The sequence below is a fragment of the Oncorhynchus tshawytscha genome, unplaced genomic scaffold (genome assembly GCF_018296145.1).
Source record: "Oncorhynchus tshawytscha isolate Ot180627B unplaced genomic scaffold, Otsh_v2.0 Un_contig_7416_pilon_pilon, whole genome shotgun sequence".
NCBI lineage: Eukaryota > Metazoa > Chordata > Actinopteri > Salmoniformes > Salmonidae > Oncorhynchus > Oncorhynchus tshawytscha.
This window is the reverse complement of record NW_024608545.1, coordinates 34,731-56,898: the sequence shown is the minus strand read 5'-3', so window position 1 is coordinate 56,898 and position 22,168 is coordinate 34,731. Positions and strand designations below refer to the sequence as shown.

The 22,168-nt window shown below is 48.3% G+C and overlaps 1 pseudogene; it reads left to right on the top strand.

Annotated features, from left to right (window-relative positions):
- Positions 1 to 497: 497 nt before the first annotated feature.
- Positions 498 to 19,792, top strand: LOC112241191 (annotated as a pseudogene).
- Positions 19,793 to 22,168: the final 2,376 nt, after the last annotated feature.

Below are 22,168 nucleotides of genomic sequence, written 5' to 3'. Positions count from 1 at the left end.
ATTGTCTGTCAGGAGGGTTGTGTGTGCTAAGTGTGTGTGTGTGGGAGGGTATTGTCTGTCAGGAGGGTTGTAGGCTAAGGTGTGTGTGTGTGTGGAGGGTATTGTCTGTTAGGAGGGTTGTAGGCTAAGGTGTGAGGGTATTGTCTGTCAGGAGGGTTGTAGGCTAAGGTGTGTGTGTGTGTGTGTGGAGGGTATTGTCTGTCAGGAGGGTTGTAGGCTAAGGTGTGTGGAGGGTATTGTCTGTCAGGAGGGTTGTAGGCTAAGGTGTGTGGTGGGGGTATTGTCTGTCAGGAGGGTTGTAGGCTAAGGTGTGTGTGTGTGTGTGGGTTTTAAACTGTGAACAGTGTGTGGAGGGTATTGTCTGTCAGGAGGGTTGTAGGCTAAGGTGTGTGTGTGTGTGTGTGGGGTAGGGTATTGTCTGTCAGGAGGGTTGTAGGCTAAGGTGTGTGTGTGTGTGTTTGGTATATTCTACTGTGTTTCTCTGCAGTCAGAGGTCCATGGCAGATATCTGGGAGGCACAGAGGACAGGATCAGCTGGAATAAGGCCTGCCCAGGTAGGTGGGTTTTAAACTCCATGATGAGCTGATGAATATTCATAAACTGATGAATATTCATAACACACTGTCCCCCAGGTAGATGTTAAATAACATTTGTTTATAATAAAACACGTAGGTACGTGTGTGTGTGACTGTAATGTTTGGTCTCTCACCCCTGCAGACTGCACCCCAGTGGCTGAAAACATGGAGTGTTCACATTGCCATGCATCCTCAGGTAACACACCTACACCCCCCCAAGGTAACACCTGACCTCTAACCTCTCCTCTAAATGGAGTGTTCACATTGCCATGCATCCTCAGGTAACACACCTACACCCCCCCCTAACACCTGACCTCAGGCAAGGTAACCTCTCCTCTAAATGGAGTGTTCACATTGCCATGCATCCTCAGGTAACACACCTACACCCCCCAGGTAACACCTGACCTCTAACCTCTTCCCTCCAGGTGAACATCTTCAGTGTGACCAGGAAGCGTTATGCCCACCTGTCATCCAAGGTGGATGAGGTCTCTATAGAACCGCGGCGTCCCGTGGGGTGGACTCCCTGATCACCCTGGTGTTCAGAGACCAACGCTACCACCTGCAGACGTCTGATAACCGCTTCCTGAAGAACGACGGCAGCCTGGAGGCCACGCCGGACAAGACCACCGGATACACGCTGGAGTTCCGCTCCGGCAAGGTGGCGTTCAGGGATTGTTCCGGGCGCTACCTGGCACCGTCGGGCCCAACACCATGAAGAGCGGGAAGACCTAGCCGCGTGGGGAAGGATGAGATGTTCTCTCTGGAGCAGAGTCACCCTCAGGTGGTTCTCACCGCCAGCAACAGACTAGAACCTCCCAGGCAGGTAGGACCAACACAACCTTTTAGAACAGTACTAGAGGTAGGACCAACACAACCTTTTAGAACAGTACTAGAACCTAACCAGGCAAGGTATGATCAACACAACCTTCTAGAACAGTACTAGAACCTAACCAGGCAAGGTAGGATCAACACAACCTTCTAGAACCTAACCATGCAAGGTAGGACCAACACAACCTTCTAGAACAGGACTAGAACCTAACCAGGCAAGGTAGGACCACCACAACCTTCTGGAACAGGACTAGAACCTAACCAGGCAGGTAGGACCAACACAACCTTCTAGAACCTAACCAGGCAAGGTAGGACCAACACAACCTTCTAGAACAGGACTAGAACCTAACCAGGCAAGGTAGGACCAACACACAACAACCCTAACCAGGCAAGGTAGGACCAACACAACCTTCTAGAACCTAACCAGGCAAGGTAGGACCAACACAACCTTCTAGAACCTAACCAGGCAAGGTAGGACCAACACAACCTTCTAGATCCTAACCAGGCAAGGTATGACCAACACAACCTTCTAGGCAAGGTAACAGGACTAGAACCTAACCATGCAAGGTAGGACCAACAGGCACAACCTTCTAGAACCAGGACTAGATGGATGGAGAGATGGAGAGGAGGGAGAGATGTTGAGGGGAGGGGAAGAGATGGGGAGGAGGAGAGGCTCCATTTTGTGTCTGGCTGAGAAACCGCTCTGACGCTCTGCCTGCCTGTTGTGTGTTATTCCGTAGCTATTCTGCCCCAGTGATCCTTGCAGTAGTTTGCTGATGATGCCTCCCACACACTCACTCTAAACACACACACTGTCTTTGGGCCCTGGCTGGGGGAAGTGCCGGGCTGGGCGGGAGGGGGCTGCTGCAGATTCATCTCGTGTGTAGCAGCTGCAGTGCTGGTGTTTGTCTGTATTCATGCCGAGGGGAGGCTGTCTGGTCAACTCCATCTGCTGTGAACACAACGCATGTCTTGCTTGTCTTCTTCATGGATCCAGTCAGGAAGTTGTTTTAGGAGCCCATGTTGTCTAACACAAAGTTGTTTGGGAGCCCATGTTGTCTTCAGTCAGGAAGTTGTTTTAGGAGCTTCATGTTGTCTACCTCCCAGTCAGGAAGTTGTTTTAGGAGCCCATGTTGTCTACCTCACAGTCGGGAGGTTTTAAGTTGTTTTACCTCACAGTCAGGAGCCCATGTTGTCTACCTCACAGTCAGGAAGTTGTTTTAGGAGCCCATGTTGTCTACCTCACAGTCAGGAAGTTGTTTTAGGAGCCCATGTTGTCTACCTCACAGTCAGGAAGTTGTTTTAGGAGCCCATGTTGTCTACCTCACAGTCGGGAAGTTGTTTTAGGAGCCCATGTTGTCTACCTCACAGTCGGGGAAGTTGTTTTAGGAGCCCATGTTGTCTACCTCACAGTCGGGAAGTTGTTTTAGGAGCCCATGTTGTCTACCTCAGTCGGAAGTTGTTTTAGGAGCCCATGTTGTCTACCTCACAGTCGGAAGTTGTTTTAGGAGCCCAGTGGAAGTTGTTTTAGTCTGTTGTCAGTCAGGAAGTTGTTTTAGGAGCCCATGTTGTCTACCTCAGTCAGTCCCATGGAAGTTGTTTTAGGAGCCCATGTTGTCTACCTCACAGTCGAAGTTGTTTTAGGAGCCCAGTCGGGAAGTTGTTTTAGGAGCCCATGTTGTCTACCTCACAGTCAGGAAGTTGTTTTAGGAGCCCATGTTGTCTACCTCACAGTCAGAAGTTGTTTTAGGAGCCCATGTTGTCTACCTCACAGTCGGGAAGTTGTTTTAGGAGCCCATGTTGTCTACCTCACAGTTGGGGAAGTTGTTTTAGGCCCATGTTGTCCCATGTTTGTCTTAGGACCTCACAGTCGGGAAGGTTTTAGAATGTTGTTTTTGTTTTAGGAGCCCATGTTGTCTACCTCACAGTCGGGAAGTTGTTTTAGGAGCCCATGTTGTCTACCTCACAGTCGGGAAGTTGTTTTAGGAGCCCATGTTGTCTACCTCACAGTCGGGAAGTTGTTTTAGGAGCCCATGTTGTCTACCTCACAGTCGGGAAGTTGTTTTAGGAGCCCATGTTGTCTACCTCACAGTCGGGAAGTTGTTTTAGGAGCCCATGTTGTCTACCTCAGTCGGGAAGTTGTTTTAGGAGCCCATGTTGTCTACCTCAGTCGGGAAGTTGTTTTAGTGTTGTTTTAGTTGTTTTAGGAGCCCATGTTGTCTACCTCACAGTCGGGGAAGTTGTTTTAGGAGTTGTTTTAGGAGCCCATGTTGTCTACCTCAGTCAGGAAGTGGTATTTTTATGTGTTTTAATCACATCCACTAAATATACAGAGCATGTCTGATGCTTTAAGGACACGGTTTGATTTAAATAATTAAGGGACACACGTGACTAGAGGGAGTCTAACTACAGTTCATTTGATTGTGTTAGTGCTGTGCTAAAAATACAAAACAGTCGGAAGTTGTTTTAGGAGCCCACACGTGACTGTTTGACTAGTGCTCTGCCTCGCTCTGCCTCGCTCTGCCTCGCTCTGCCTGTTCTGCCTCGCTCTGCCTCGCTCTGCCTCGCTCTGCCTCGCTCCGTCATCAGGTCAGGGTACTGGGTGGTAGCTGGTTAGTGACAGTGACTAAGTTCAGAGCAGGGTACTGAGTGGAGGTTGGCTATTTAAGTCTGATGGCCTTGCGGTAGAAGCTGTTTTTCAGTCACTTGGCCCCAGCTTTGATTCACCTGTACTGACCTCTCCTTCTGGATGATAGCGGGGTTGAACAGGCAGTGGCTCGGGGTTGTTGTCCTTGATGATCTTTTTTGGCCTTCCTGTGATATCGGGTGGTGTAGGTGTCCTGGAGGGCAGGTAGTTTGCCCTCGGTGACGCGTTGGGCAGACCGCACCTCCCTCTTGAGAGCCCTGCGGTTGTTGGAGGGGCAGTTGCCGGTACCAGGCGGTGACACAGCCTGACAGGATGCTCTCAATGGTACATCTGGTAAAGTTTGTTATGGTCTTTGGTGCCAAGCCGAATTTCTTCAGCCTCCACCTTCTTCACCACACTGTCTGTGTAGGTGAACCGTTTCAGATTGTCCATGATGTGTACGCTGAGGAACTTGAAGCTTTCCACCTTCTCCACTGCTGTCGATGTGGATAGGGGTTCTCCTTCTGCTGTTTCCTGAAGTCCACTGTCTCCGCCGTTGTTGGTGATCAAGCCTACCGTTGTTGTCGTCTGCAAACTTGATGATTGAGTTGGAGGTGTGAATGGCCACGCAGTCGTGGGTGAACAGGGAGTACAGGAGGGGGCTCAGAACGCACCCTTGTGGGCCCCTGTGTTGAGGATCAGCAAAGTGGAGATGTTGTTTCCTAGGGGGCGGCCTGTCAGGTCCAGGACCCAGTTGGGGAGGGTAGACTCCAGCTGGTTTGCTGGTGCTGAATTCTGAGCTATAGTCAATGAACAGCATTCTGACATAGGTTTTCCTGTTGTCCAGATGGGGGAAAGGGCAGTTTGATGACGATTGCACCAGCTCTCTGTCTGGTCTCTCTGTCCTGTGTGAGTCTCCTGATTTACAGTGGGGCAGGGTTCTGGCTAGGGAGTGGGCTGGTGCTGCCTCTGTCTCGGTCTGTCTGTGGCTGGCGCTAGCTGCTGTAAGAGTGTGTGTGTGGAACAGACTGATCTGGCTCCCCATGTATCCCAGCTGCTCTCCAGATAAACCCAGCCTGGAGGACCAACACAATCAGACATCCTCTCTCTCAGTTCAACCCAGCCTGGAGGACCAACACAATCAGACATCCTCTCTCTCTCCAGTTCAACCCAGCCTGGAGGACCAACACAATCAGACATTCTCTCTCTCTCGTTGCACCGTTGTCACGATATTATTTAGATTTTTAAAACTTTAACTCTGCAAGTCGGTTAAGAACAAATTCTTATTAACAATGACGGGCCTAAAGACCTGTAGGGACTGGGCCTGGGATTAAAAATATAGGCCGGGCCGGAGGCCCCGTCGGTAGGGTGGACCCCTGGGCCGGAGGCCCCGTCGGTAGGGTGGACCCCTGGGCCGGAGGCCCCGTGGTAGGGTGGACCCCTGGGCCGGAGGCGCAGTAGATCATTCTATAAATGCTCTTTGTCATACCATCTTTGTGATTGTGACTTTAGTTACCAGGAATAAACTCTACCCTTCCTTCCTTGGGAAGTCCTCATTATAAATGTTGTCGTTCTAGTTCTCTCGCGGCTCTGAAAATTCCCAGATGCAAATGGTATTCATCAGAAGAGAACCTTTCACTAGATGTAAAGTCTCCAGTGGATGTAAAGTGGCTCCTATGAAAAGTAGCTGGTGTTTTATCCCTGTGGATAAATTCCAAAGAATAGTATTTCCCTTCCTGTCTTCCAACCCTCTCTAAAACCCCCTCAGATATGTCCTGCCACAATAGACAACCAACCCCCTCTAAAAAACCCTCAGATCTGTCCTGTCTACCCTGTTACAATAGACAAGCAACCCACTCTAAAACCCCCTCAGATATGTCCTGCCACAATAGACAACCAACCCTCTCTAAAACCCCCTCATATATGTCCTGCCACAATAGACAAGCAACCCTCTCTAAAACCCCTCATATATGTCCTGCCACAATAGACAACCAACCCTCTCTAAAACCCCTCATATGTCCTGCCACAATAGACAACAACCCCCTCTAAAACCCCCTCAGATATGTCCTGCCACAATAGACAACCAACCCCCTCTAAAAAACCCTCAGATCTGTCCTGTCTACCCTGTTACAATAGACAACCAACCCCCTCTAAAACCCCCTCAGATCTGGGTTAAACCCTCCCTGGTGTGTGTGTGTGTGGACGGTAATGTTTTTCAGGAGTCCCTCAACGGGAGAGAGGTTCTGAAACGGACCATGGAAGTTTCAACATGTCTTCACCGTCCCTGGTGGCTCTCTGTAGACATTAAACATCTCTGCCGCTCGGACGGGACGGGGCTCTCTGCCGCTCAGACGGGACGGTGCTCTGTTTGTCTTTCATTCCTCTGGCTGTGTCCTCCTAACTGCTTTTTCACCCATAATTCCATGGGGGATTTAACCCTGGAGCTGTGGCAGGGGTCTGGCTGTAGCCTGGCAGCTGTGTGTTTTAGATGTGTGTATGCACAGCTGTTGGACATACTCTAATCCCAGCTCTCTGTTGCTGAGCATGACCAGACAGTATGTGACTGACGGGCTGTAGTGTGGCGGGCTGTAGTGTGGCGGGCTGTAGTGTGGCGGGCTGTAGTGTGGCGCTGCTTGTGACGGGCTGTAGTGTGGCGGGCTGTAGCTTGTGGCGGGCTGTAGTGTGGCGCTGCTTGTACGGGCTGTAGTGTGTCTGCTTGTGGCGGGCTGTAGTGCGGCGGGCTGTAGTGTGTCTGCTTGTGGCGGGCTGTAGTGCGGGGGCTGTAGTGTGATGTCCTGTAAGTGTGACGGGCTGTAGTGCGGGCTGTAGTGTGTCTGCTTGTGGCGGGCTGTAGTGTGGCGGGCTGTAGTGTGTCTGCTGTTTGGGCTGTAGTGCGGCGGGCTGTAGTGTGTGTCTGCCCCGACTGTGCGGCGGGCTGTAGTGTGTGTCTGCAAACTGTGACGGGCTGTAGTGCGGCGGGCTGTGAGTGGAGCGCTGCTTTAATGGGCTGTAGTGTGGCGGGCTGTAGTGTGGCGCTGCTGTGGCGGGCTGTAGTGTGGCGCTGCTTGTGGCGGGCTGTAGTGTGGCGCTGGCCTGTAGTGTGGCGGGCTGTCAGCGTGACGCTGCTGGCGGGCTGTGTGTGGCGGGCTGTCAGCGTGGCGGGCTGTAGTGTGGCGGGCTCTAGTGTGGCAACATTTGGGAAGCTTTCGACACCTTGTAGAGTTCATGCCCGACTAATTAGGGCAGTTCTGAGGGCCAAAGGGGGCTGCAACTCAATATCAGGGAGGTGTTTAATGTTTTGTTCAAATCTGTAGTGCGTTTCTGTTCGTACCTGACCCTCTGTCAGTCTCTAACCCTGCTCTCCTCTTGGCCCCGCCCAGGCATGGACCTGTCAGCCAATCAGGACGGGAGGAGACCAGGAAGTGTTCCAGGTGGAGATGAGTCGTGAGAACAGGAAGTGTGCTTTCCGCACCGCCGCCGGGAAATACTGGACCCTCACCTCTTCTGGAGGACTACAGTGTACCGCCTCTACTAAGTAATGACACACACACACACAGACAGACTCGGATACACACAGACAGACACGGATACACACACAGACAGACACGGTCTTGTATAACTAACCTTGTGGGGACACAATTCAGTCATTCTAAATCCTATTTTCCCTAAACCCTAACCTGTAGTTTAACCCAACTAACCTGTAGTTTAACCCAACTAACCTGTAGTTTAACCCAACTAACCTGTAGTTTAGCCCAACTAACCTGTAGTTTAGCCCAACTAACCTGTAGTTTAGCCCAACTAACCTGTAGTTTAGCCCAACTAACCTGTAGTTTAGCCCAACTAACCTGTAGTTTTAGCCCAACTAACCTGTAGTTTTAGCCCAACTAACCTGTAGTTTAGCCCTAACCTGTAGTTTAGCCTAACCTGTAGTTTAGCCCTAACCTGTAGTTTAGCCCTAACCTGTAGTTTAGCCCTAACCTGTAGTTTAGCCCTAACCTGTAGTTTAGCCCTAACCTAAACCATAACCCGTAGTTTAACCCTAACCTAAACCTAACCCGTAGTTTAACCCTAACCCGTAGTTTAACCCTAACCTGTAGTTTAACCCTAACCTAAACCATAACCTGTAGTTTAGCCCTAACCTGTAGTTTAGCCCTAACCTGTAGTTTAGCCCTAACCTGTAGTTTAGCCCTAACCTGTAGTTTAGCCCTAACCTGTAGTTTAGCCCTGACCCGTAGTTTAGCCCTGACCTGTAGTTTAACCTAACCTAAACCATAACCTGTAGTTTAGCCCTAACCTGTAGTTTAGCCCTAACCTGTAGTTTAGCCCAACTAACCTGTAGTTTAGCCCAACTAACCTGTAGTTTAGCCCAACTAACCTGTAGTTTAGCCCAACTAACCTGTAGTTTAGCCCAACTAACCTGTAGTTTAACCCTAACCTAAACCATAACCTGTAGTTTAACCAACCTGTAGTTTAGCCTAACCTGTTAGTTTAGCCTAACCTGTAGTTTAGCCCTAACCTGTAGTTTAACCCTAACCTAAACCATAACCTGTAGTTTAACCCTAACCTGTAGTTTAACCCTAACCTAAACCATAACCTGTAGTTTAGCCCTAACCTGTAGTTTAGCCCTAACCTGTAGTTTAGCCTAACCTGTAGTTTAGCCCTAACCTAAACCATAACCCGTGGTTTAGCCCAACTAACCTGTAGTTTAGCCCAACTAACCTGTAGTTTAGCCCAACTAACCTGTAGTTTAACCTAACCTAAACCATAACCTGTAGTTTAACCTAACCTGTAGTTTCCTAACCTGTAGTTTAAACCTGTAGTTTAGCCCTAACCTGTAGTTTAACCTAACCTAAACCATAACCTGTAGTTTAACCTAACCTGTAGTTTAACCTAACCTAAACCATAACCTGTAGTTTAGCCCTAACCTGTAGTTTAGCCCTAACCTGTAGTTTAGCCCTAACCTGTAGTTTAGCCCTAACCTAAACCATAACCCGTAGTTTAACCTAACCTAAACCATAACCCTAGTTTAACCCTAACCCGTAGTTTAACCCTAACCTGTAGTTTAACCCTAACCTAAACCCTAACCTGTAGTTTAACCCTAACCTAAACCATAACCTGTAGTTTAACCACAACCTGTAGTTTAGCCCTAACCTGTAGTTTAGCCCTAACCTGTAGTTTAGCCCTAACCTGTAGTTTAGCCCTAACCTGTAGTTTAGCCCTAACCTGTAGTTTAGCCCTGACCCGTAGTTTAACCCTAACCTGTAGTTTAACCCTAACCTGTAGTTTAGCCTAACCTGTAGTTTAGCCCTAACCTGTAGTTTAGCCCTAACCTGTAGTTTAGCCCTAACCTGTAGTTTAGCCTAACCTGTAGTTTAGCCCTAACCTGTAGTTTAGCCCTAACCTGTAGTTTAGCCCTAACCTGTAGTTTAGCCCTAACCTAAACCATAACCCGTAGTTTAACCCTAACCTAAACCCTAACCCGTAGTTTAACCCTAACCCGTAGTTTAACCTAACCTGTAGTTTAACCTAACCTAAACCATAACCTGTAGTTTAGCCCTAACCTGTAGTTTAGCCCTAACCTGTAGTTTAGCCCTAACCTGTAGTTTAGCCCTAACCTGTAGTTTAGCCCTAACCTGTAGTTTAGCCCTGACCCGTAGTTTAGCCCTGACCCGTAGTTTAACCCTAACCTAAACCCTAACCCGTAGTTTAGCCCTAACCCGTAGTTTAGCCCTAACCCGTAGTTTAGCCCTAACCCGTAGTTTAGCCCTAACCCGTAGTTTAGCCTAACCCGTAGTTTAGCCCTAACCCGTAGTTTAGCCTAACCCGTAGTTTAGCCCTAACCCGTAGTTTAGCCCTAACCCGTGGTTTAGCCCTAACCCGTAGTTTAGCCCTAACCCGTAGTTTAGCCCTAACCCGTGGTTTAGCCCTAACCCGTGTTTAGCCCTAACCCGTGGTTTAGCCCTAACCCGTGGTTTAGCCCTAACCCGTTTTTCAGCCTAACCCGTAGTTTAGCCTAACCCGTAGTTTAGCCTAACCCGTAGTTTAGCCCTAACCCGTGGTTTAGCCCTAACCCGTAGTTTAGCCCTAACCCGTGTTTAGCCCTAACCCGTAGTTTAGCCCTAACCCGTGTGTTTTTAGCCCTAACCCGTGTGTTTTAGCCTAACCCGTGTTTAGCCCTAACCCGTAGTTTAGCCCTAACCCGTAGTTTGCCCTAACCCGTAGTTTTAGCCCTAACCCGCCCTAACCCGTAGTCATAGCCCTAACCCGTGGTTTAGCCTAACCCGTGGTTTAGCCCTAACCCGTGGTTTAGCCCTAACCCGTAGTTTAGCCCTAACCCGTAGTTTAGCCCTAACCCGGTTTAGCCCTAACCCGTAGTTTAGCCCTAACCCGTGCTTTAGCCTAACCCGTAGTTTAGCCCTAACCCGTAGTTTAGCCCAACCTGTAGTTTAGCCCTAACCCGTGGTTTAGCCCTAACCCGTGGTTTAGCCTAACCCGTGGTTTGGCCCTAACCCGTAGTTTAGCCCTAACCCGTAGTTTAGCCCTAACCCGTAGTTTAGCCCTAACCCGTGGTTTAGCCCTAACCCGTAGTTTAGCCTAACCCGTAGTTTGCCCTAACCCGTGGTTTAGCCCTAACCCGTAGTTTAGCCCTAACCCGTGTGCCCTAACCCGTGGTTTAGCCCTAACCCGTGGTTTAGCCCTAACCCGTAGTTTAGCCCTAACCCGTAGTTTAGCCTAACCCGTAGTTTAGCCCTAACCCGTGGTTTAGCCTAACCCGTAGTTTAGCCCTAACCCGTAGTTTAGCCTAACCTGTAGTTTAGCCCTAACCTGTAGTTTAGCCCTAACCTGTAGTTTAGCCCTAACCTGTAGTTTAGCCCTAACCTGTAGTTTTAGCCTAACCTGTAGTTTAGCCCTAACCTGTAGTTTAGCCCTAACCTGTAGTTTAGCCCTAACCTGTAGTTTTAGCCTAACCTGTAGTTTTAGCCCTAACCTGTAGTTTTAGCCCTAACCTGTAGTTTTATCCTAACCTGTAGTTTTATCCTAACCTGTAGTTTTATCCTAACCTGTAGTTTTATCCTAACCTGTAGTTTTATCCTAACCTGTAGTTTAGCCCTAACCTGTAGTTTAGCCCTAACCTGTAGTTTAGCCCTAACCTGTAGTTTAGCCCTAACCTGTGGTTTAGCCCTAACCTGTAGTTTTATCCTAACCTGTAGTTTTATCCAGCCTAACCTGTAGTCGTTTATCCTAGCCCTAACCCGTAGTTTAGCCCTAACCCGTAGTTTAGCCTAACCCGTAGTTTAGCCCTAACCCGTAACCCTGACCCGTAGTTTAGCCCTGACCCGTGTTTAACCTAACCTAAACCCCAACCCGTAGTTTAGCCCTAACCCGTAGTTTAGCCCTAACCCGTAGTTTAGCCCTAACCCGTGGTTTAGCCCTAACCCGTAGTTTAGCCCTAACCCGTAGTTTAGCCCTAACCCGTGGTTTAGCCTAACCCGTAGTTTAGCCCTAACCCGTAGTTTAGCCTAACCCGTAGTTTAGCCCTAACCCGTAGTTTAGCCCTAACCCGTAAAGCCCTAACCCGTAGTTTAGCCTAACCCGTGGTTTAGCCCTAACCCGTAGTTTAGCCCTAACCCGTAGTTTAGCCCTAACCCGTGGTTTAGCCCTAACCCGTAGTTTAGCCCTAACCCGTAGTTTAGCCCTAACCCGTAGTTTAGCCTAACCCGTAGTTTAGCCCTAACCCGTAGTTTAGCCCTAACCCGTAGTTTAGCCCTAACCCGTAGTTTAGCCCTAACCCGTAGTTTAGCCCTAACCCGTAGTTTAGCCCTAACCCGTAGTTTAGCCCTAACCCGTAGTTTAGCCCTAACCCGTAGTTTAGCCCTAACCCGTAGTTTAGCCCTAACCCGTAGTTTAGCCCTAACCCGTAGTTTAGCCCTAACCCGTAGTTTAGCCCTAACCCGTAGTTTAGCCTAACCCGTAGTTTAGCCCTAACCCGTAGTTTAGCCCTAACCCGTAGTTTAGCCCTAACCCGTAGTTTAGCCCTAACCCGTAGTTTAGCCCTAACCCGTAGTTTAGCCCTAACCCGTAGTTTAGCCCTAACCTGTAGTTTAGCCCTAACCCGTGGTTTAGCCTAACCCGTAGTTTAGCCCTAACCCGTAGTTTAGCCCTAACCCGTAGTTTTAGCCTAACCCGTAGTAGTTTAGCCCTAACCTGTAGTTTTATCCTAACCCGTAGTTTAGCCCTAACCCCGTAGTTTAGCCCTAACCCGTAGTTTAGCCCTAACCCGTAGTTTAGCCCTAACCTGTAGTTTAGCCCTAACCTGTAGTTTTATAACCTGTAGTTTTATCCTAACCTGTAGTTTTATCCTAACCTGTAGTTTTATCCTAACCTGTAGTTTTATCCTAACCTGTAGTTTTATCCTAACCTGTAGTTTTATCCTAACCTGTAGTTTTATCCTAACCTGTAGTTTTATCCTAACCTGTAGTTTATCCTAACCCTAACCTGTAGTTTTATCCTAACCCTAACCTGTAGTTTTATCCTAGCCCTAACCTGTAGTTTATCCTAGCCCTAACCTGTAGTTTTATCCTAACCTAACCTGTAGTTTAGCCCTAACCCGAAAACATAACCTCAACCGTAACTCCTATCCCTATTGTAAATCTCTAACATAGTCTAACCGTAACTCCTAACCCTTATCGTAAATCCCTAACATTAGTTCTAACCGTAACTCCTAACCCTTATCGTGAATCTCTAACATTAGTTCTAACCGTAACTCCTAACCCTTATCGTAAATCTCTAACATTAGTTCTAACCGTAACTCCTAACCCTTATCGTAAATCTCTAACATTAGTTCTAACCGTAACTCCTAACCCTTATCGTAAATCTCTAACATTAGTTCTAACCGTAACTCCTAACCCTTATCGTAAATCTCTAACATTAGTTTTAACCGTAATTCCTAACCCTTATCGTAAATCTCTAACATTAGTTCTAACCGTAACAAGTATAGTTGAACATGTGTGCACACACACACACACACACCACCTCTATATGAATGCTGAGTGGCAGTGATTGTGTTGCTGATCGGACTGTGATCCCTGCAGCGTGTCGGCTGGTAGCCGTCTGCGGCAGCGTGCCCGGCTAAGCGGCAGCGTGCCGGCTAGCGTCAGCGTGCCGGCTAGCGGCATGCCGGCTAGGGGTGGCTGCCAGATAATAGCGTGCCGGCTAGCAAGCGTGCCGGTTCGGCACGTGCCGGCTAGCGGCAGCGTGCCGGCTAGCGGCAGCGTGTCGGCTAGCGGTGCGTGTCGGCAGCTTCATTGCTCCATGAAGGGGTGGCTCCAGTAATAGATGTTATTACAATGTTCTACCCTGTTGAGAATTATAGTGTGTGTGTGTGTGTGTGTGTGTGTGTGTGTGTAGGACTACCAACTGTTACTTTGACATGGAGTACTGTGGTAAGAAGCTGACTCTCCGTGTGTGTGTGTGTGTGTGTGTGTAGGACTACCAACTGTTACTTTGACATGGAGTACTGTAGTAAGAAGCTGACTCTCCGTGTGTGTGTGTGTGTGTGTGTAGGACTACCAACTGTTACTTTGACATGGAGTACTGTGGTAAGAAGCTGACTCTGTGTGTGTGTGTGTAGGACTACCAACTGTTACTTTGACATGGAGTACTGTGGTAAGAAGCTGACTCTCCGTGCCGCCAACGGGAAATACGTCGCAGCCAAGAAGAACGGACAGCTAGCCGCCACCGTCGACGTTGCCGGTCAGTGTGAAAACAGCCTTTGGGTAGTAAAGAGCAACCCAACAGGGTGTTCAGTATGCAGATGTCTTGGTTCAAGGGTCATACCAACTCCTAGTCAGTCTCTCCCTGTTCCAGATGACTTGGTTCAAGGGTCATACCAACTCCTAGTCTCTCCCTGTTCCAGATGACTTGGTTCAAGGGTCATACCAACTCCTAGTCTCTCCCTGTTCCAGATGTCTTGGTTCAAGGGTCATACCAACTCCTAGTCAGTAACTCCATGTTCCAGATGACTTGGTTCAAGGGTCATACCAACTCCTAGTCAGTCTCTCCCTGTTCCAGATGTCTTGGTTCAAGGGTCATACCAACTCCTAGTCAGTCTCTCCCTGTTCCAGATGACTTGGTTCAAGGGTCATACCAACTCCTAGTCAGTCTCTCCCTGTTCCAAAGATTTGGTTCAAGGGTCATACCAACTCCTAGTCAGTCTCTCCCTGTTCCAGATGAATTGGTTCAAGGGTCATACCAACTCCTAGTCAGTCTCTCCCTGTTCCAGATGACTTGGTTCAAGGGTCATACCAACTCCTAGTCAGTCTCTCCCTGTTCCAAAGATTTGGTTCAAGGGTCATACCAACTCCTAGTCAGTCTCTCCCTGTTCCAGATGAATTGGTTCAAGGGTCATACCAACTCCTAGTCAGTCTCTCCCTGTTCCAAATGATTTGGTTCAAGGGTCATACCAACTCCTAGTCAGTCTCTCCTGTTCCAAATGATTTGGTTCAAGGGTCATACCAACTCCTAGTCAGTCTCTCCCTGTTCCAGATGTCTTGGTTCAAGGGTCATACCAACTCCTAGTCTCTCCCTGTTCCAGATGACTTGGTTCAAGGGTCATACCAACTCCTAGTCAGTAACTCCATGTTCCAGATGACTTGGTTCAAGGGTCATACCAACTCCTAGTCTCTCCCTGTTCCAGATGTCTTGGTTCAAGGGTCACACCAACTCCTAGTCTCTCCCTGTTCCAGATGTCTTGGTTCAAGGGTCATACCAACTCCTAGTCTCTCCCTGTTCCAGATGACTTGGTTCAAGGGTCATACCAACTCCTAGTCAGTCTCTCCCTGTTCCAGATGACTTGGTTCAAGGGTCATACCAACTCCTAGTCAGTAACTCCATGTTCCAGATGACTTGGTTCAAGGGTCATACCAACTCCTAGTCTCTCCTGTTCCAGATGTCTTGGTTCAAGGGTCACACCAACTCCTAGTCTCTCCCTGTTCCAGATGTCTTGGTTCAAGGGTCATACCAACTCCTAGTCTCTCCCTGTTCCAGATGACTTGGTTCAAGGGTCATACCAACTCCTAGTCAGTCTCTCCCTGTTCCAGATGTCTTGGTTCAAGGGTCACACCAACTCCTAGTCTCTCCCTGTTCCAGATGTCTTGGTTCAAGGGTCATACCAACTCCTAGTCAGTCTCTCCCTGTTCCAGATGTCTTGGTTCAAGGGTCACACCAACTCCTAGTCTCTCCCTGTTCCAGATGTCTTGGTTCAAGGGTCATACCAACTCCTAGTCTCTCCCTGTTCCAGATGTCTTGGTTCAAGGGTCATACCAACTCCTAGTCAGTCTCTCCCTGTTCCAGATGACTTGGTTCAAGGGTCATACCAACTCCTAGTCTCTCCCTGTTCCAGATGACTTGGTTCAAGGGTCATACCAACTTCTAGTCTCTCCCTGTTCCAGATGACTTGGTTCAAGGGTCATACCAACTTCTAGTCTCTCCCTGTTCCAGATGACTTGGTTCAAGGGTCATACCAACTCCTAGTCTCTCCCTGTTCCAGATGACTTGGTTCAAGGGTCATACCAACTCCTAGTCAGTCTCTCCTGTTCCAGATGACTTGGTTCAAGGGTCATACCAACTCCTAGTCTCTCCCTGTTCCAGATGACTTGGTTCAAGGGTCATACCAACTCCTAGTCTCTCCCTGTTCCAGATGACTTGGTTCAAGGGTCATACCAACTCCTAGTCTCTCCTGTTCCAGATGACTTGGTTCAAGGGTCATACCAACTCCTAGTCTCTCCCTGTTCCAGATGACTTGGTTCAAGGGTCATACCAACTCCTAGTCTCTCCCTGTTCCAGATGACTTGGTTCAAGGGTCATAACCAACTCAGTCTCTCCCTGTTCCAGATGACTTGGTTCAAGGGTCATACCAACTCCTAGTCTCTCCCTGTTCATACATGTGGCTTCTGTGCCGTGGTGCACAATAGGAACAGTCTGGTTTCATTACAACTCTTTTCTTTTGAATTAGTCCTTTTTGGAAGTTTTTCTTGCTAAGCCCTTTACAACACGTGGAGTCTCCCAAATAAATATTTTGGAGTGTCCCCAGGCTATGAGGGCGTAACCTTTTTATATTAGGCTTTTTTTGGTCTTTGGCAACATGGGTAATATGGGTGTTTGTCCCTCCAGGTGAGTCGGAGGAGTTCCTGATGAAGCTGATTAACCGTCCAATCATCGTCCTCCGTGGGGAACACGGTTTCATCGGGTGTCGTAAGGTCACAGGAACCCTGGACTCCAACCGTTCCTCGTACGACTACTTTACCCTGACCTTCAGAGAGGGGACGTACAGCTTACAGGGTTAGTACACACACACACACACACTACTTTACCCTGACCTTCAGAGAGGGGACGTACAGCTTACAGGGTTAGTACACACACACACACACACACACACACACACACACACTACTTTACCCTGACCTTCAGAGAGGGGACGTACAGTTTACAGGGTTAGCACACACACACACACACACACACACAGACACACACACACACACACACACACACACACACACACACACACACACACTACTTTACCCTGACCTTCAGAGAGGGACGTACAGTTACAGGGTTAGTACACACACACACACACACACACACACACACACACACACTACTTTACCCTGACCTTCAGAGAGGGGGCAGTTTACAGGGTTAGTACACACACACACACACACACACTACTTTCCCTGACCTTCAGAGAGGGGACTACAGCTTACAGGGTTAGTACACACACACACACACACACACACTACTTTACCCTGACCTTCAGAGAGGGGGCGTACAGCTTACAGGGTTAGTACACACACACACACACACACACACACACACTACTTTACCTGACCTTCAGAGAGGGGACGTACAGTTTACAGGCTTAGTACACACACACACACACACACACGCACACGCACACACACACACTTTACCCTGACCTTCAGAGAGGGGACGTGGCTTACAGGGTTAGTACACACACACACACACACTACTTTACCCTGACCTTCAGAGAGGGGACGTACAGTTTACAGGCTTAGTACACACACACACACACACTACTTTCCCCTGACCTTCAGAGAGGGGGCCCTACAGGGTCAGTACAGACAGACATGGACACACACAGGCTTTGCCTGAGACCTGAAGATTTCCATTGGCTTCCCAAACTAATGTCTGTAGGATTTATCTGGGCGGACTAACAGACAAAATAATGGGGTTGTATGTTTGGACGAGCAGTTAGCCTGCCCTTTCCAGGGATGGGGTAGAGTCTGACAGCTCAGATGAACTGGAGGAGCCTCCTCATGACAACGAGCAGATTAAGGCTAGTCCTGGGTTATAAATCATGTCTCCAGGACACAGATTAAGACTCGTCCTGGGTTATAAATCATGTCTCCAGGACACAGATTAACACTCGTCCTGGGTTATAAATCATGTCTCCAGGACACAGATTAAGACTCGTCCTAGGTTATAAATCATGTCTCCAGGACACAGATTAAGACTCGTCCTGGGTTATAAATCATGTCTCCAGGACACAGATTAAGACTCGTCCTGGGTTATAAATCATGTCTCCAGGACACAGATTAAGACTCGTCCTGGGTTATAAATCATGTCTCAGGACACAGATTAAGACTCGTCCTGGATTATAAATCATGTCTCCAGGAGACAGATTAAGACTCTTCCTGGGTTATAAATCATGTCTCCAGGACACAGATTAAATGACTTGTCCTGGGTTATAAATCATGTTTCAGGACACAGATTAAGACATCGTCCTGGGTTATAAATCATGTCTCAGGACAGAGATTAAGACCTGTTAGATCCCCCTTATAAATCATGTCTCCAGGACACAGATTAAGACTCTCCTGGGACATAATCATGTCTCCAGGACACAGATTAAGACTATCATCCTGGGTTATAAATCCCCTCTCCAGGACATATCATCATTAAGACTCGTCCTGGGTTATAAATCATGTTCCAGGACACAGATTAAGACATCGTCCTGGGTTATAAATCACCCTCCACTGAACATGCTTCTTAATCCTATTCTCTTCCTACTTATAGACTATTCATAATCTGTCTCCAGGAAACCACCTGCTGAAATTCCTAGAATATTATTTGTATTTTGACATATCATCATGGTTGAACCCCCCTCTCCTCAGACATATCATCATGGTTGAACCCCCCTCTCCTCAGACATATCATCATGGTTGAACCCCCCTCTCTCCTCAGACATATCATCATGGTTGAACCCCCCTCTCCTCAGACATATCATCATGGTTGAACCCCCCTCTCCTCAGACATATCATCATGGTTGAACCCCCTCTCCTCAGACATATCATGGTTGAACCCCCCCTCTCCTCAGACATATCATCATGGTTGAACCCCCCTCTCCTCAGACATATCATCATGGTTGAACCTGACATTCATCAACCCCCTCTCCTCAGACATATCATCATGGTTGAACCCCCCCTCTCCTCAGACATATCATCATGGTTGAACCTGTTGAACCCCCCTCTCCTCAGACATATCATCATGGTTGAACCCCCCCCTCTCCTCAGACATATCATCATGGTTGAACCCCCCCTCTCCTCAGACATATCATCATGGTTGAACCCCCCTCTCCTCAGACATATCATCATGGTTGAACCTGTTGTAAACGCCCCCCCCTCTCAGACATATCATCATGGTTGAACCTGTTGAACCCCCCTCTCCTCAGACATATCATCATGGTTGAACCTGTTGAACCCCCTCTCCTCAGACATATCATCATGGTTGAACCTGTTGTAAATGCCCCCCTCTCCTCAGACATATCATCATGGTTGAACCTGTTGAACCCCCCCTCTCCTCAGACATATCATCATGGTTGAACCTGTTGAACCCCCCTCTCTCCTCAGACATATCATCATGGTTGAACCTGTTGAACCCCCTCCCCTCAGACATATCATCATGGTTGAACCTGTTGTAAACGCCCCCTCCTCAGACATATCATCATGGTTGAACCTGTTGTAACGCCCCCCTCCTCAGACATATCATCATGGTTGAACCTTTGTAATCGCCCCCCCTCCTCAGACATATCATCATGGTTGAACCTGTTGAACCCCCTCTCCTCAGACTCGACGGGGAAGTTCTGGATGGTTGGCAGCGAGGCGTCGGTGGTGAGCAGCAGTGACGACCCCGTCGACTTCCTGTTAGAGTTCTGCGACTACAACAAGGTCGCTATCCGCTCCGTCGCCGACGGGAAGTATCTCCACGGCGACCACGCCGGCGTCTTGAAGGCCAACGCCGACGACCTGGAGACCGCCACACTCTGGGAGTACTGACCCCCTTCCCGAGACCCCGTTACTACGACAACGAAGCGGCAGCATCCCTAACTCCTCCCTCTATCCCTCCATCCTTCTCTCAACTCTGTCCTAACCCCTCCCAGACCAGGGCTGTGTTCAGTGGGGTAAAATGTTCACGATATGGGGAATGTAAAGACCTAGAGCTGACCCCATTATCTGTTTTCACTTGATAATGAATCCCGTCTCATCTACATCACACGTTTCTATGTGCTCTGAACTGGACCTTTTTTTGTGTGAACTGGACAAAGGAGGGAGAGAAAGAGCTGGGGGAGGTTATGTCCTAATGTAAAGGCTTTCTTCGCCTCCTTTCCCTCCTTTTCTCTCTCTGCCTTTTCTCCTTCTCCTTTTCCCTCCTTTTCTCTCTCTGCCTTTTCTCCTTCTCCTTTTCCCTCCTTTTCTCTCTCTGCCTTTTCTCTCTCTGCCTTTTCTCTCTGCCTTTTCCTCTCTGCCTTTTCTCTCTCTGCCTTTTCTCTCTCTGCCTTTTCTCTCTCTGCCTTTTCTCTCTGCCTTTTTCCCCTCTCTGCCTTTTCCTCTCTGCCTTTTTCCCCTCTCTGCCTTTTCCCCTCTCTGCCTTTTTCCCCTCTCTGCCTTTTTCCCCTCTCTGCCTTTTTCCCCTCTCTGCCTTTTCCCCCTCTCTCTCTGCCTTTTTCCCCTCTCTGCCTTTTTCCCCTCTCTGCCTTTTTCCCCTCTCTGCCTTTTTCCCCTCTCTGCCTTTTTCCTCTCTGCCTTTTCCCCTCTCTGCCTTTTTCCCCTCTCTGCCTTTTTCCCCTCTCTGCCTTTTTTCCCCTCTCTGCCTTTTTCCCCTCTCTGCCTTTTTCCCCTCTCTGCCTTTTTCCCCTCTCTGCCTTTTTTTTTTCCCTCTCTGCCTTTTTTTTTTCCTCTCTGCCTTTTTTCCCTCTCTGCCTTTTTTCCCTCTCTGCCTTTTTTTCCCCTCTCTGCCTTTTTTTTCCCTCTCTGCCTTTTTTTCCCCCTCTGCCTTTTTTCTGCCTTTTTTCCCCTCTGCCTTTTTTCCCCTCTGCCTTTTTCCTCTCAGTTCCGTTCTGCAGTACCCACCTGTATTTGTTACCAAAGGTAGTGGGGCTGTGCACTATTTCCCCCCCCGTCCAATAGCAACGTGGCTTGATGTGTCACTCAGTCCTAGATGTATGATTGGCCCACTCTCAAACAGCTGACCCCCCACAGAGCAGAGCTTTGTTAAACCCCCTCCCCCTCAACTAAACACTTCTTCAACTGAACTCTCTCTCTCTCTATTTGGATCTGTCTCTCTGTCTCTGTCTCTCTGTCTCTCTGTCTCTACATCCAGGTGTCTGTCCCTGTGATCTCTGTATTCAACAACACATGGTGGTCAGACAGTATTTATCATGTAGGACCTGATTTTGGCCAGGATTCAATCCCACAATGCAATGTTCACGATAAACGCTGCACGTGTCGGCTTATTCTGAAATGACCTTTTTATTTTAAATGTCTAAAAGCAGTGATGGTTTTGAACCCTAAATAGAACCAGGTTCTGTCTGGAACTAGAGGCTGGTCTCTGAGCGTTGGGTAAAAACTGGAATGGATTCAGTCCTCATCTCATTAATATTGTATCACAGGAAACGTTCCAATGTAACCTAGAGGAAATGATGTCATCCTCTAGCTGGGAGCTCATTGGTGGATATTTTGATCTCCCAGACAGGAAATAACCTGTTATGTTGTTTTCGTGAAGGAAGTGTGTGTGTGTGTCCTACAGCTGTCCAGAGCTCTGATCTGGTGGGACGTTAACCTCTGACTGGAAGAATTTCTTTAATTTTCTCTCTAAGGCACAGCTATTATCATGGAGAATGATCTGTTGATACAAACACCATCTCTCACATGACTTCCTGGTCTCACACTCCTCCTCACAACTGGAATCTGGTGCTTAATCTCATAATTCTCATGTAAATGTGACCCACTGTGATCTAGCCAGCGGTCAACGATGTGGTGTAGTGGATGGATGGAAAGGTGTGTGTGTGTGTGTGTGTGACTGTTGGTTCACACAGGTGGGAGGTTAGACCGCCATTGTAGTTCTGATAATGCCTGTGTCTAACTCAGTGTTTCTGGGTAATTTACTAAATGTAACTATATATAAAAATATTCCAAACCTTTTTTACTTTGAAACTGGAACTTTCCTTTTTTATTTTTTTGGTGATTAATCTGTTGTGCCATTGGTTCACCTGGATGCCAACAACCAATAAAAATGGGGATTTTGAACACTACTACCTGTCTGTTCTCTCTGTTTTTAACTGGACCACTTCCTGTTCAACTACAACACATTGTGATTGAGTTTACGTCGTCCTGTCAAATCATGAAGTGGAGGATTTTCTTTGAGTGAATTTCTTTTTTTAGCTCCTCCCTCTAAAGCATTTTAGTGCACAGCTCCTCCTCTAAAGCATTTTAGTGCACAGCTCCCCCTGTAAAGCATTTTAGTGCACAGCTCCTCCTCTAAAGCATTTTAGTGCACAGCTCCTCCCTCTAAAGCATTTTAGTGCACAGCTCCTCCCTCTAAAGCATTTTAGTGCACAGCTCCTCCTCTAAAGCATTTTAGTGCACAGCTCCTCCCTCTAAAGCATTTTAGTGCACAGCTCCCCCTGTAAAGCATTTTAGTGCACAGCTCCTCCCTCTAAAGCATTTTAGTGCACAGCTCCTCCCTCTAAAGCATTTTAGTGCACAGCTCCTCCCTCTAAAGCATTTTAGTGCACAGCTCCTCCCTCTAAAGCATTTTAGTGCACAGCTCCCCCTGTAAAGCATTT